At 35.7% G+C, this 16,610-nt stretch overlaps 1 pseudogene; it reads right to left on the bottom strand.

Moving 5' to 3' along the window:
* Nucleotides 1–361: 361 nt before the first annotated feature.
* On the bottom strand, nt 362–882 carry LOC141490868 (cytochrome c oxidase subunit 6A1, mitochondrial pseudogene; annotated as a pseudogene).
* Nucleotides 883–16,610: the final 15,728 nt, after the last annotated feature.

The following is a 16,610-nucleotide window of genomic DNA, read 5'->3' as shown; positions in this document are numbered from 1 at the left end:
CAAGGGAATTAATTCCTATGCCCAGACTTGAATTTGCATTTAGAAATGCTAGAGAGTGCATCAGAAGGTGAAAGATGATGAAAGAAACTTCTGGGCAGGGTCAGCTTTCATTGACCTGGTATAGCTCAAGCTTCAAATCTTTTTTTTTTAGGTTTTTTTCCAAAGCAAATGGGGATAAGTGGCTTGCCCAAGGCCACACAGCTAGGTAATTATTAAATGTCTGAGAGCGGATTTGAACCCAGGTACTCCTGACTCCAGAGCCAATGCTTTATCCACTACGCCATCTAGCAGCCCCTAAGCTTCAAATCTTTTACAGATAAAGAAAGAAAACTGAAGCAGTGGATTCAAGGCACATTTATTTTTTTTAAGGTGAGAATTATTTATTTTAAGCTGTCCTAATCACAAGCAAAATGATAAAAGATCAGCATGTTTGTCACTGTGTGATATAAGTTAACTTAAGGTCCCGTATAATTTTCTGATCCACGTACACAGAAGAGGATGGTCCACCAGCTGCTCTGGTCCCCAGTGCTTGATCTGTCTGGTCCAAGCAGTCCTTACTCCTCCTCATAGCCAGTGGGGAGAGGACTGAGGTGATGGTTATGAAACAGAGTATGGTTGCCATCTCCCCACGGGAAGGGCTTGGTCCGGATGCGCAGGTGGGGGTAGGGCACGAACTCGGGGCGCTCGTGATGCTCCCCCGACTTCAGGTAGGCGTTCAGCATGCTGACCGCCACCCCGGGCAGCGCCACGAAGAAGGTCAGCGTCCTCCACAGGCGGCCCGAGCCCTCCTCGCCGTGGACGGCGCCGGACATGGCCCTCGTCGCCGGGGCGCGGGCCCGGCCCCCAAACTCCAGCAGACGCCCGGCCGCCCTCGCAGCCATCTTCCCAGGCCGCCCCAAGGCACATTTATTTTTTAAAAAAATTTATTTTTTGCTAAATAGTATTATATTTTTTCAATTACATGTAAAGATAGCTTTCAACATTCTTTTTTTTTTAAGTTTTTGCAAGGCAATGGGGTTAAGTGGCTTGCCCAAGGCCACACAGCTAGGTAATTATTAAGTGTCTGACGCCGGATCTGAGCTCAGGTACGCCTGACTCCAGGGCCGGTGCTCCATCCACTACACCATCTAGCCACCCTGAACGTTCACTTTTTAAATAAGATTTTGAGTTTCAAATTTTTACTCCCTCCTATCCCCACCCCCTTCAAGATGGCAAGCAATCTGATATAGGTTATACCTGTGCAATTCTGTAAACATATTTCCATATTAGCCATATTGTGAAAGAAGTGAAAAGTCACATAAAACAACAACAAAAGTGAAAATAGTATTCTTTGATCTGTATTCAGTTCTTTCACTGGATGTGGATAACATTTTTCATCATGAGTCTTGTAGAACTGTCTTGAATCATTGCACTGCTGAGAAGAGCTAAGTCAATTCCTGATGGTCGTTGCACAATGTTACTGTTACTATATCTTGCTCTTTTGGTTCTGCTCACTTCACTCTGTATCAGTCATTTAAGTCTTTCCAGGTTTTTCTGAAATCTGCTCATCATTTCTTAGAGCACATACCACAGCTTGTTCAGTCACTTCCTATGCATTCCTTCAATGTCCAATTCTGTGCCACCACCAAAAAGAATTGCTATAAATATTTTTATACATGTTGATCCTTTTCCCTTTTTATGATCTCTTTGAGATACAGACCTAGTAGTAATACTGTTGAATCAAAAGGTGTGCATAGTTTTATTACCCTTTGGGCATGTTATAAATTACTCTCCAGAATGGGTGGATCAGTTTACCAACCACCAATAGTACTTTTGTGTCCCTCTTTTCTCGCATCTTTTATTTATCATTTTCCTCACATCTTTATTTGTCATTTTCCTTTTCTGTCATATTAGGCAATTTGATAGGTATGAGATGGTATCTCAGAGTTGTTTCATTTTGCATTTCTCTAATTAATAGTGATTTGGAGCATTTTTACATGACCATAGATAGTTTTAATTTCTTCATTTGAAAACTGCCTGTTCATATCCTTTGATCATATTTCAACTGGAGAATGAATTATATTCTTAGAAATTTGACTTAGTTCTCTATTTATTGAGAAATGGGACCTTTATCAAAAATCCTTGCTGAAAAAATTATTTCCCATCTTTCTGCATTCCTTCTAATCTTGGGTGCATTTGTTTTGCTTGTGTAAATTTTTTTAATCTAATGTAACCAAAATGATCCATTTTTCATTTTATAATGTTCTTTAGGACTTGCTTATTACCTTCTCCATATATCTGACAGGTAAACTCTTCCTCTTCTCCTAATTTGCTTAGGATATCACTTCTTATGTCTAAATCTTGTAGCCATTTTTGACCTTATCTTTTTATTTTGTGAGGTTGGTCTATGCCTCATTTCTTTTTTTTTTTTTTAGGGTTTTATTTTTACAAGGCAAATGGGGTTAAGTGGCTTGCCTAAGGCCACACAGCTGGGTAATTATTAAGTGTATGAGACCAGATTTGAACCCAGGTACTCCTGACTCCAGGGCCGGTGCTTTATCCACTGCGCCACCTAGCCGCCCCCTATGCCTCATTTCTGCCATATCATTTCCCAGTTTTCTCAGAAGTTTTTATTAAATAGCGAGTTCTTATCCCACTAGTTGGAGTCTTTGGGTTTATCAAACAATAGATGACTAAAATCATTTACTATTGTATCTTGTGTATCTAATCCATCTGATCCACTACTCTATTTCTTAGGCAGTACCCAATAATTTCTATGATTGTTGCTTTATAATATGGTTTTAGATCTGGTAAGTATAAGCCACCTTCCTGTGTATTTTTTTCATTAACTCCCTTGATATCTTTGACCTTTGCTCTTACAGACTGATTTTTTTCTAGCTCTATAAAATAGATTTTTGGTGTTTTGATTAATGTGGTGCTGAATATGTAAATTAACTTAGTTAGAATTATCATTCTTATTATATTAGCTTTATCTACCCATGAGTAATATATTTTTTCCAATTTTTAAAATCCGACTGTGTTTTGTAATTGTATTCATTTAGTTCATTGTCTATAAAATAATTCACTTACAGTTCAGAACAAAAAACACTGGTCATTGTTAGCCTGAATGCATTAAGATTTTTTTAGGTAAAACTAAGTTAGCTCAGAGGCTAGTAGGTGGTTCAGTGGTTAGAGGTCTGGGTCTAGAATCCAGAAAACCTGAACTCAAATCCAACCTCAGACACTTAATAACTGGGCAAGTCACCTATTCTGTGTTTGCTTTGGAGGCAACTTTGTAGAAGCTCAGTGGATAAAACACTGGGCTTGGAGTCAGGAAGACCTGAGTTTATATCTGGTCTCAGATACTTAATAGTTGTGTGACCCTGGGGAAGTCACCTAATCTCTGTTTGCCTAAATCCATTGGAGAAGGAAATGAAAACTATTCTATTATCTTTATCAAGAATTGCTATAGTCCTAGGGTCACAAAGAGTGAGACATAATAGAATGAATAAACAACAACAAAGTTAGTTCAAAGATATAACTTCAATACATACTATCCTATATGCAATTTCACAATTTATAGAATCTGTAGTGAATCAATATATCATATAAATAATAAACAAGTTTTTCCTCACTTTAGACTGAATGTTTTGGGGAAAGGGTTTAGTGACCATAGTACCTCTAATCTCAGGGAAAAATTACAAATGCTCATATTTCCATTTTGTTTACATAGAACTAATAAATTTTTTAAAAAATTAGTTACTCTGGCAAAGCATTTCACAGAAATCAGAAAAGCCTTGCCTAACTATTATAAGTAATCTTTAACCAAAACAATACTCTAACATCCAGATAATATATATGGCTCAAATAAATAGCATTTTATATTTTCCCCCTAAAAGCACAATGGAAAAATTTAGTATAATAACACAAAATAATGAACTTAAAACACAGACTCAAATCAGATGCTTTAAGTTTAATTAATTTAATTTCATTAAGTTGAATGTATTTCTGAGTTATCTTACAGAAAAAAATAACTTTATGAGTCTATCAAATTAGACATTCTATCTTAGGTATATTCAGAAAGAAGTATAAAATAATTAAAAATCTAGCTACAAAACTGGTTTTTATTTTTGCAATTCATATATATTTTACTTTAATGCCAAATTTAAATGCATTTTTCATCAAGCTCTGTTTTACTTTTACAGGGTCAAATGTCACAATCATTCTGAGAGGAAAAAAAAGAAAAAAATCTCACTTTAAATTAAATTGCCTTAACAATGTTGTTTTCAGTATTGCAAGAAATGAGCATAGCATACTGAAGGGTTTATTTACTCAGGATTCATAGCACAGTTCATCATTAGGAGATGGACATCAGTATCAATTTCACTGATGACAGTCATATTTTTCTTCCTTTAGAGCTGTGTTAGCCAGAGAGAACAGTAATTTCTTTTTTTTTAATTTCTATTTTTTGAGGTTTTTGCAAGGCAAATGGGATTAAAGTGGCTTGCCCAAGGCCACACAGCTAGGTAATTATTAAGTGTCTGAGGCTGTATTTGAACCCAGGTACTCCTGACTCCAAAGCCAGTGCTTTATCCACTATGCCACTAATCCACCCCAGAACAGTAATTTCTAACAAAGCAGGTATTTAGAGAGAATACTATAGGCAGATCTACAAATATCAAATAAAAAGAGAATACTTAAATTGTTATAAAGAAAAAATGTGTTTTTAATTAGTAAAGTTATTTAAGGCCAAAGGAAACAGAAATCTTTTTTTTTCTTTTTTTAGGCTTTTTGCAAGGCAGTGGTGTTAAGTGGCTTGCCCAAGGCCACACAGCTAGGTAATTATTAATTGTCTGAGACTGGATTTGAACTCAGGTACTTCTGACTTTAGGGCCAGTGCTCTATCCACTGCACCACCTAGCTATCCCATCTATCAGTTTTTGATAAGGTTTTGAATTTTACATTTTTTCCCCCACCCTCCCTTCCCTCCCCCCATCTCCCCACAGAAGGCAGTGTGATAATCTTTACATTAAGAAATCTTTTTTTTTTTATCAAATAAGATGAAGGGAACAAACTTTATACTCTTAAGCCCTGCTTGAAGTATTTGCTACATAGCCAAATTTTGGGTAACGTTCTGAAAATTCTGAAATAAGGGAATGGGAAATATAATCTTCATCACATAGTTGCTTAATCATAATTGTACATTCGTTGTAAAAAGATTTGAATATTCATGAAGTTTAGGGTTCAAGTAGAGGTAAAGATTTTACCAAGAGATAATGACCCAGAGATATTAGGAACAGAAAAGTATATTAAGATTCTCCAACTAGTTTACCTGTCAGATCTATGGAAAGGGAAACAGTTTATGACTAAGGAAGAGATGGAGAACATCACTAAAAACAAACTAGATAATTTCGATTACATTAAATTAAAAAGCTTTTGCACAGACAAAACCACTGTAACCAAGATCAAAAGAAATGTAGTAAACTGGGAAGTGATCTTTACAACTAATGTTTCTGACAAAGGACTCATTTCCAAAATATACAGAGAACTGAGTCACATTTTTTTTTAAAGAAGCCATTCCCCAATTGACAAATGGTCAAAGGATATGCAAAGGCAATTAAAAATGAGGAGGTTAAAGCAATTCATAGTCATATGAAAAATTACTCTAAATCATTACTTCTAAATCATTACTTATCAGAGAAATGCAAATTAAATCTTCTCTGAGGTACCACCTCACACCTCTCCAATTGGCCAATATGACCAAAAAGGATAATGATCATTGTTGGAAGAATTGTGGGAGATTTGGGGCACTATTACATTGTTGGTGGAGCTGTGAACTCATCCAGCCTTTCTGGAGAGAAATTTGGAACTATGCCAAAAGGGCAACAAAAATGTGCATACCCTTTGACCCAGCAATACCACTACTGGGTCTATGCCCTGAAGAGATGATGAAAAAGTGTAAAAACATCACTTCTACAAAAATATTCATAGCAGCCCTGTTTGAGGTGGCAAAGAATTGGAAATCAAGTAAATGTCCTTCAGTTGGGGAATGGCTTAGCAAACTGTGGTATATGCATGTCATGGAACACTATTGTTCTATTAGAAACCAGGAGGGATGGGAATTTAGGGAAGCCTGGAGGGATTTGCATGAACTGATGCTGAGTGAGATGAGCAGAACCAGAAAAACACTGTACACCCTAACAGCATCATGGGGGCGATGATCAACCTTGATGGACTTGCTCGTTCCATCAGTGAAACAATCAGGGACAATTTGGGGCTGTCTGCAATGGAGAATACCATCTGTAATCCAGATAAAAAAACCATGGAATTTGAACAAAGTCCAAGGACTATTTCCTTTTATTTAGAAAACCAATTAATATCTTATTGTCTGAGCTTGTTATCTCTTATACTTCATGTTTCTTCCTTAAGGATATGATTTCTCTCTCATCACACTCAATTTGGATCAATGTACAACATGGAAACAATGTAAAGACTGACAAATTGCTTTCTGTAGGGAATGGGGGGAGGGAAGTAAGAATAGGGGAAAAATTGTAAAACTCAAAATAAATAAAATCTTTAATCAAAAAAAAAAGATTCTTCAAGAGGGCTGAATTCCAAGAACTAGCCACTTGGGAGTGGACAAGTAGAAATTTTTAAGGTAAGCAAGGGAGGAATTGAGGAGTCCTTAGGGAAGGACTAGTTCTATGCATGCAAGTGTAGTTTAGGGAATCATGTCAGAAATATTCAAGAATAGTTAACTTATTACTTAGGCAATATTATTATTATCTCAACATTCTTTCTGTACTTCAGTGTCCCTTCCAGGATGATGATTCTGATATCTTTCTTTTTTTTTTTAGATTTTTTTTCAAGGCAATGGGGTTAAGTGGCTTGCCCAAGGCCACACAGCTAGGTAATTATTACGTGTCTGAGGCCAGATTTGAACTCAGGTACTCCTGACTCCAGAGCCAGTGCTCTATCCACTGCGGCCCCTAGCTGCCCTCTGATATCTTTCTGAGGCAAGGTCCTTTGACATGATTTGTGGAAATGTATACAGGATACAGAGAATATGATATATTATGGAAGTTTCTGACCAGATACAGAGTTTGTGAGATAGACTCTAGCAGCTCAAGAAGAGGCACAAAACAACACAGTTTCCCAAAGTTGTGTCAAAAACATTGCATTCCTTTAAGTTCCACAAGATGGATATTTTTGATAGGTAGAAAGTCAGCATAGAAAAATACAAGTTAACTATTTTCTGGCATAATATTTTTACTGCCTAGCAATTTCTCTTCATCAATTATGCCCTTCCTATTGGTCCCTCAAGGACAGAATAATAACAAACTATACCCAAATAATTTCATGCCGCAAATTTATTTCTAAATTATTCATTTAGTAAATGTTATAATTAAATAAAATTCTGCGAAGTCCAGCTATTTTCCTGTATCAACAAAACTATCTAATAACTGAAATAAAACTCAGAGATCAATATACACTTTAAAATTAATTGTAACAAAGCATATCTACAATTAATGTTCACAAATTTACAGATGTGGAAATATTCTCATTCTGTGATTTCTGTGAGATCCAAAACTTCTTCAAACTTTCTTTCTTTATTCCTATGGATTATGTTTAAAGCCCTATTAACTTATTTTACTCTTGAAGTATTCTCACTACTTTCTCAGTCCCTCACAATTGAATATTTTCCAATCATTTATTAAATCTATTCTCAGAACTAGTTTTCTTTGAGCTAAATTATTAATAACCAATGTTTTGGGGAGATATAGTGTTCCCCCCTTTTTCTAAAGTCCTCATTTCAAAATTCAGTCTCTGAACATTGAATTAGTTTCTCTTCAGTCATGGTCAGACTCTACCCAATTTTACATGGAATTTAATCTAAGGTGGGAAAGCTCATTTTACTCTATGTAAGTATGAGTGGTGACAAATGCTTTGAATAGATTACTAAAGACTGGACAATTTAGAAGTAAATGACATAATCAAAGTTCATTTGAAAAAGTCTAGCCCCTCATTGTAATATTCATTCCCTCATTACTTGTTAAAATTATATCTCTTGAACCTTTTAAATGTCACCTCTTCATTCCACAGAATTTTTCCTTAGCACTGTAGGAATTAAATGGAATAATTTTCCCAGATGGAAATTTAAACTCCTTAGAGATCAAAGGAATAGTCACAAGATCATGCAAATAGACTGTCTTCAATCTGGATGCTACCAAACCATCCTCTCATAAAGAAGATCTTAACTTTTTTTTTGGCAAGGCAATGGGGTCACACAGCTAGGTAATTAGTAATTGTTTGAAATCATATTTGAACTCAGGTCTTCCTGATTCCAGGGCTAGTGCTCTATCCACTGCACCACCTAGCCGCCCCAAGATCTTATTTCTTAAGAGATTTCCTGCACTATTTGATTATCCTAATTTAATTTACTAGGGGTCTTCTGATACTACTCCAAATCTTTTTATAATTCCTCAGAAATCTTTTCATAGAAGCAAAATCATTTAAATTTCTATTATATGAATTTGCTTTTTCCCCTTTGGTTTCTGCAAGGCAAATGGTGTTAAGTGCCTTGTCCAAGGTCACACAGCTAGTGAATATCAGATTTGATAGTGAGACCAGATTTGAATTCAAATCCTCCTGATTCTAGGACCCTATTCTATTCACTGTACCACTTAGCTCTCCCAATGAATTTTCTTTTAATTAACCTAGATGATTTAATTTTGTTAAATCATTCACAGAGATAAGATAAAATTATCTTAAAATTAAATTTTGCATTACTCTATGATTTAAATAGGCCTTTCTTTCCAAGATTAAAAAAAAGAGATAATCTTAAGCATCAGATAAGATTTCTTTTTCTTTTCTCTGAAAATCTATCTAGGAGCGTATGTCCAGCAAATATTTGGTTCTTGGTTCTTGTCCTTCCTTACTGAAGAAGACCAAAATGAGATCACTATGTTTGAGACAGATTATATTGTGTCCTACTGGGGCTGATCAGACCAATATGAGCTTGGAGTGCTTTATCACAGGTTGAACACTAACAGTCCGTGTGAACAACTGGCAAGTACTCTAAACTTATGGATGTCATGTTTCCTTTGAGTTGTTTCAATTCTGCCTTCCTTATAGAGTACAGCACCTTCACTGATAAAGGCATGCCATGCTGGGTGGTCCTGTGCCAGTGTCTCCCAAACTGTACAGTCAATTCTAAAATTTTTAACCAGCAAATAAAAAATATGACAAAGGTGTTTGCTGTATAACAAAAAGTTTCCTTACCTCCTAAATCCATTATGATTTCACACCACATTTTCTTTTTCTTTCTTTCTTCCTTCCTTTCTTCCTTCCTTCCTTCCTTCCTTTCTTTCTTTCTTCTTTCTCGCTTTCTTTTTTTGTTTTTGCAAGGCAGTGGGATTAAGTGACATGCCCAAGGTCACATAGCTAGGTAATTATTAAGTGTCTGAGGCTGGATTTGAACTCAGGTCATCCTAACTCCAGGGTTGGTGTTCTATCCACTTTGCCACCTAGCTGCTCCCACACCACATTTTCCAAATTTTTACTGCATGGTAAATAAATCTTCTTTCAGTTAATTTCTGCAAAGAGAAAATCTTCCTCATCTCTTCCCCCCCCCTTTTGTTTTGCTCTCACAACCTGGATAGAATAAGGAATTTAAGGCTGAAACAACCTGAATTAAAGAGAGACAAGCCAATATAGCAAAAATTATGATCTTAATTGGGGCAAGGGAGTTGGAGTTTAAGGTGCCACACAACAGCAAGTGATGGAGTATCTAAGGAGGGAACTTTAGGGTGGAGACAAGATGGTGGCATGGAGGCAGGAATTCCCAGAAACTCTTCCCCAGAAAACTCCAAATGCCATAAGATTATGACTCTATCCAAATTCTAGAGGGGCAAAACCCATAGGTGGGAACTGGATACAGGATTATTAAATGATAATTACTACATAGGCTGAAGGATATAATTCTCAGAATGGCCAGGTTACAGGTGGGAAAGGTTTTGTATAACATCTAAAAGTCCTTAAAGAAGCTTGGGAATCTTGGGAGGGGTGAGATAAGTATTTAGAAAATAATTAGAGGCTTGACCCTGGTTTACCTCTGCTTATTCATCCTTCTAGGAAACAGGACAAGGTCAGCTTCAGTCAACTAGTAGTCAGCTGAATTTAATACTTGTCATTAAAGTAAGACACTGTGATGATGGAAAAATGCTGCACTCAGGAAATTTTGGAATATATTTTGGATTGTTCTAAGTGAAAACTCACAAATAGATGACCTGACCCAAGAGTTAAGGAAGGCTAGATTTTTAATTCCCAGGTTACTGCTAGGTTCACATGTTATTACAGACATCTAGCCACATGGAACTAAGGACATATTGTTAGAGGGAGAAGAGAGAAAGAGAAGCTTAAATCGACAGATCTGGCAGCATGGAGCTGGGGCTGTATTGTAGCTTAGAGAGAGAGATAAAAGGAGAGAGGGGAAGGAACATTTATCCATAAACAAAGGAAAAGGGAAATCATTAACCTCCTTGCAGAACTGTCCATTAGGTTGCATAGTATTAAGTAGCAGTTGCTTCTCAAAGATGATCATCCTTATTCAGTACTTTGATAAATTGTTATCTCTTCCTGGACATAAAATATAAAGAGGATAGGACAAGTTTTCCACCTTTTCTAACCTTTTGTCTTCCTGAGTTTGCAATTAGCATAGGTGGAGATAACATTCCATTTCTTACAATAGGAAAAACTCGGGCTTTTTACCAGGGATTGAATTTTCTCATTTCCCCCATTTTGATCAAAGATGACTTTATTATCTCAATTGTAGATCAACCATAGAGGCGTAAAAAAAAAAATGAAGTGTATATTGGAGGGAGAAATGGCATCTCTTAAAGACCTAGAGCTGTCTGTGAGGGAACAAGGGATCAAAAACACTTTTACAGAGTTACAAGTTACAAGTTAACAGAGATCCAAAAGAGATCAGTTCCCTTTGATTAAATAACCCTTATTAGAATTAGAATTAGAAGCACAAGAAGAAGAAAGTAAAAATAAAATTCTAGTCCATTATTTTTTCTTCTGGAGACATCGGATACACTTCTATTTCTCCAGTGTTTGCAAATGATCAAGTTTACTTTTTGATAAAAGAAGTATCTCAACCCAAATTTTATTAAAACATATGTTTCCATTATTAAAAAAATGAAATTACAACTTGATTTGCCAATAATCACACAGAAAACTTGGTTACAAATAGAAAATTTGAAAACCAAACAATTTTATACAAACAACTCAATTTTATACTTTGCATTATTCATTTATTTTCCCCATTCATAGGATATTGTTCTACTAACAAAAATAACTTTCATAATAATAATAAGGATTCTATTTAAAAATTTCCAAATTAACTTGAGGTTATAACATATACATTTGGTAATCATTTTAGAAAGTGTATATCCAGTGAGTGATTTATAAATAGTTTTAATTTTTGCCCATGTTTAAAAAATTGAAAAAAAATCTTAACTGAAAATGGATTTCTCTAACAAAAAAGAAATTAAAAGACAATTTTTTAAATAGAAAGTCATCCTTCTTTGGATATATTTAGTTGAATAACATTACTTTCCTTAAAACAAAACTTGAGGGCAGCTAGGTGGCACAGTGGATAGAGCACTGGCCTTGGAGTCAGGAGTACCTGAGTTCAAATCTGACCTCAGACATGTAATAACTACCTAGCTGTGTGGCCTTGGGCAAGCCACTTAACCCCGTTGCCTTGAAAAAAAAATCTAAAAAAAAAACAAACCAAGAACTTGAGATGGTTATGATAGAGAATTATATTCTGCTGTCACAAAATCTTTATCATATTTGTTTAAATATTCCCTTAACATTTTGAAAAGCTAAAGGATCTTCATTCTTAAATGAACATATAGCTGACTACAGATGCTAATATATTAGCTTAAGTGGCTTTTAGAATTTATATTATTATAAGCAAAAAGCAGCGTAAATTTATATTATTATTTTTATGTACTGATCACTTGATATGATTACTGAAATTTACCATATTGACCAAGGATATATAAAAAAAAGGAAAATTTTCCTTTATTGAATTTAGATGTCAGTTCCCAAATAAAGTATGCTAATGACCTAATGCCCTGAGACAGATTTTAAATCTACCAGATGAAACATTGCCAAATGAGACATTTTCCAAAAAAGTTAGGAAAATCCAGCCTTAGAGTTTACTAAAAAAATCATTTTTCCCAATGAACCTGTCACCAATAGAATATCCAACACCACTGGGTTGCCAGCCTCATAGGACATTAGTCCAACATAAATTTCCTTGAAACTCAGACTCAAACAGAAGGCCAATTTTCAGTCTCATAAGGTGTTTTTTAAATTTTTACACAGCAATGGGATTAAATGACTTGTTCAGGGTCGGTTAAATAAATATTAAGTGTCTGAGGTTGGATTTGAACTCAGGTGCTCCTGACTCCAGGAAGAGTATACATTGTACTGCCTAGCTGTCCCTTATTAGGTCTTTAATGGAGAATTCCCATAATCAAGACTGAATTCAGCTCTAAAGGATCAGAATGTGTCACATGGTAGCTATAATCTTTTTTTAATTTAATTTTATTATTATTATTTTCAATTATACAATTTCTTCCCCAAGCTCTGTTCCCTCCCCCCACCCTCCACAGAAGGCAGTCTGATAGTCTTCACATTGTTTTCATGCTGTACACTGATCAATATTGAATGTGTTGAGAGAAAAATCATACCCTTAAGGAAAAATAAAATATAAGAGATAGCAAAATTACATAATACATAATATAACCTTTTTTTTAATTGAAAGTAATAGTCTTTGGTCTTTGTTTAAATTCCATAATTCTTTCTTGGGATACAGATGGTATTCTCTATTGCAGATGCCCTAAAATTGTCCTTAATTATTTCACTGATGAAATGAGCAAGTTCATTAAGGTTGATCATCAGTCAATCCCATGTTGCTGTTGTGGTGTACAATGTTCTTCTGGTTCTGCTCATCTCACTCAGCATCAGTTCATGCAAGTCTTTCCAGGCTTCTCTGAATTCCCATCCCTCCTGGTTTCTAATAGAACAATAGTGCTCCAAAATGTACATATACCACAATTTGTTCAGCCATTCCCCAATTGATGGACATTCACTAAGTTTCCAATTCTTTGCCACCACAAACAGGGCTGCTATGAATAGTTTTGTACAAGTGATGTTTTTTCATCATCTCTTCAGGATATAGACCTAGTAGTGGTATTGTTGGATCAAAGAGGATGTACATTTTTATTGCCCTTTGGGTGTAATTCCAAACTGCTCTCCAGAATGGTTAGATCAGTTTCCATCTCTACCAACAATGTAGTCTTCCAGATTTCCCACATCCCTCCCAACATTGATCATTGTCCTTTCTGGTCATGTTGGCAAATCTGAGAAGTGTGAGGTGGTAACTCAGAGATGCTTAAATTTTCATTTCTCTAATCAGTAATGATATAGAGCAATTTTTCATATGACTATGGATCACTTTGATTTCCTTTGACCATTTATCAATTAGAGAATGGCTTTTTTAAAAAATTTGACTCAGTTCTCTCTATATATTAGAAATGAGTCCCTTGTCAGAAATACTAGTTGTAAAAATTGTTTCCCAATTTACTACATCCTTTTTGTGCAAAAGCCTTTTAATTTAATGTAATCAAAATTATCTAGTTTGTTTTTAATGATTCTCTCCATCTTGGTCATAAACTACTTCTCTTTTCATAGATCTGCTAGGTAAACTATTCCTTGATCTCCTAGTTTGCTTATAATATTGTCTTTTATGTCTAAATCCTGTACCCATTTTGATCTTGTCTTGGTATAGGGTGTGAGATGTTAGTCTAATCAAAGTTTCTGTCATACTAACTTTCAATTTTCCCAGCAGTTTTTATCGAAGAGAAAGTTTCTGGCTGACATGAGGGGCAAGGGAGTCTCATGGCTGGTATCCAGAAGACAAGGAAGCTGAAAGTAAGGGAGTTGATTGGGTCCAGTCTGATGTATGAGTGAATGTGAAAGTTCCCTCAATGTGGGGAGGGAGGAGGGTGTGTTTCATGTATATCCTTTCTTGTATAAATGATCTGTATTAGGCATTTCTGGGTCTGGGGGCTCCGTCTAAGTTTTAACTGGGGATGCTGAGAGTTGGGCTGAGGAGTGTTGGAAGGTGGGAGTGGAGGAAGTAGGTCTTGCAGGGTCCCCTTTGTGGATTCAGCTCCTCCCTCACTAGACACTGGTGTGTGGAGTTAAAGACAGAAGAGGTGAGGAACTCTTAAAGAGAAAAACTGTTGTTCAGGAAAGAGTTTAAGACAAATAGAACTTTGAGGAAAAGATTGAGAAGTCATAGGAGGGAAGATTTCTTATTCTTATGGCAAGATTTCTTATTCTTATGGCTATCTGGGAAAGACTCCTCATTTTCTCACTGGATTGGGGGAAGGGGGTGATGGGTTGGACATACGGTAGTCTTGATCCCATCTTCCATCTTGTTAAGACTTGAGGGAGAGGCTTTTAAAGAGAAAGCTGTGCAGTGGAGAATTTAGAGAAGAAAAGAGAATTTAAAGGGATCATTTCTACTTTTACTCTAAACATTGAATCTAGCTGGAGAAGTGCTGTACCTGCCCAAGGAGGTGGGGGGAGACTTAAAGTTCTTGAACTTTAAAGGGAGACTCCATCACAGTTGTGATATGTGATGGGGAAAGGAAAAAAATATAAAATCCAGGGGTTAGGAGACAGGTTTATTGAAAGGAAATCATGTTTAATGAATGTCTCTATTCTGGCCACATGTCCTAACTCCATTTTTAAGTTTGACCCATTTCTGAACCAGAGTTTGAGAATCACTCTGAGGATTTTTGAAGAGGGTTATTAGTATTGTTACATTCTGACCAAATTTGTACAGAATAGGAGGAATTAAATAATCTTGATTGTTATAAAGTGTTTTGGGATTTTAAACTCTATTCTAACATCTTTGAGTTAAAGGAAGCTGGTATTGTGTTGCTAAGAAGAAAAACACATAATCATGTTATCAGCAATATTTACTAATTACTTTTGGGAAAAAGCTCTAATTCATTTTAATGTCAAGCCTAATAATGATAGCAATTGCTTTTTTATGTTGGGTGGAGTTTTTGGAATGTGAGTGCTGGATTCTCTGTATAAGGTACTCTAAAGCTTTTATCAGACTAAACTGGAAGTTCAGTTGTATAGTTGACAGCAAACTAAATGAACTGAGGTTTCATCTAATGATTTAGTCCTTTGCCATTGGATTAACCAAGGCATAAGTAAGAATTGCATTGGGTTTTAGGCATAACATATATGAGATTGGATTCTTGGAGGATCTGCTAGATGACACAGTGAATAGAGCACTGGCCCTGGAGTCAGGAGAACATGAGTTCAAATCTGGCCTCAGACACTTGATAATTATCTAACTGTGAGACCTTGAGCAAGTCACTTAACCCCATTGCCTTGCAAAAATCAAAAAAAGTAATAATAATTTGTATGTTATGGATAGTAGCTAAACAAATTTATGTATAGAAGTTTCTAACTATATATGTAAATTGAGAATATTTTGGATAATTTATGTTCCAAAACTATGGTTTTTTGCTTTGAAGTGAAAGCACCCATGTAATTTGAGAAAGATAAACACAAGAAAGATAATTTGAGATTTTTCTGTGACAATATTTAGCTTGTTATGTGAGAATTTAGGAGATGATAGTCAATCTCCTAGACAAAGGAGGTATTTATTTGTTGTAAAATACAACATATTAGAAGGAGGAACCTCTAGTCAAGGGAATCTGATACACCATTTTAATATAGAGATAGAGCAGATATGACTTCAGACAAAGGAATGTGGGTCTGGAGATCAGAGACCTTGAGTAAGAGGTAAGAGATGAGGCATGTAGGGCCGGTCACAGTTAGAATTCCTAGTTTTATCAAGGATGCAGGAAAGACACTCAGAGCTTTAGGTAGGGGTATTCATTAGTTGTAACCCCATTAAGACTATAATTGGAATTTAGTGAATCGGACTCTGTTGAGGTTCTAATTAGGTGAAACAACTATTTTAAATTATGGGATTTTTAATCAATTTTTTTTTTATGTCAGATGTCAGGAAAAAGGGTCAGTATGATGTTCTTGGAGCCAAGGAAGCCAATGGGTTGAAGATTTGAGGTGACAGGAATATACAGTCGAAGGGGTGGCTTTTCAGTGTGAAGCTAAACCCTTTTGACTTGACTTCCCTAAAGTGACATTTGGATAATGTTTCACCTGGTAGAATAAATCTGGCCTAAGACATCTGACTACTCACATGATCTCTGCCTGGACACTTGACATTCAATAATTATGTCTATAAAGGAATTTTCCTTTGATGTCTTGGATCTTTATAGTAAGAAGTTTTAGGTCAATTGGATTTAATAGCCAGATAGGTTAGGTGTGTGACTCTAACACCTACTGTTACCTGCATGTTTAGATAGGAATTAAGATTCCTTAATTTTTATGTTAGAGGGGATATTTAGGTAAGAAGAATGAGAAATTCTTAGGATAATTACATTTTCAAGGTCTAGTTTAAAGAAAGGAATGTGAATCAGATAAGTATATCAGGA

Source organism: Macrotis lagotis, chromosome 1 (genome assembly GCF_037893015.1).
Source record: "Macrotis lagotis isolate mMagLag1 chromosome 1, bilby.v1.9.chrom.fasta, whole genome shotgun sequence".
NCBI lineage: Eukaryota > Metazoa > Chordata > Mammalia > Peramelemorphia > Peramelidae > Macrotis > Macrotis lagotis.
This window is presented reverse-complemented; position numbering and strand designations above follow the sequence as displayed.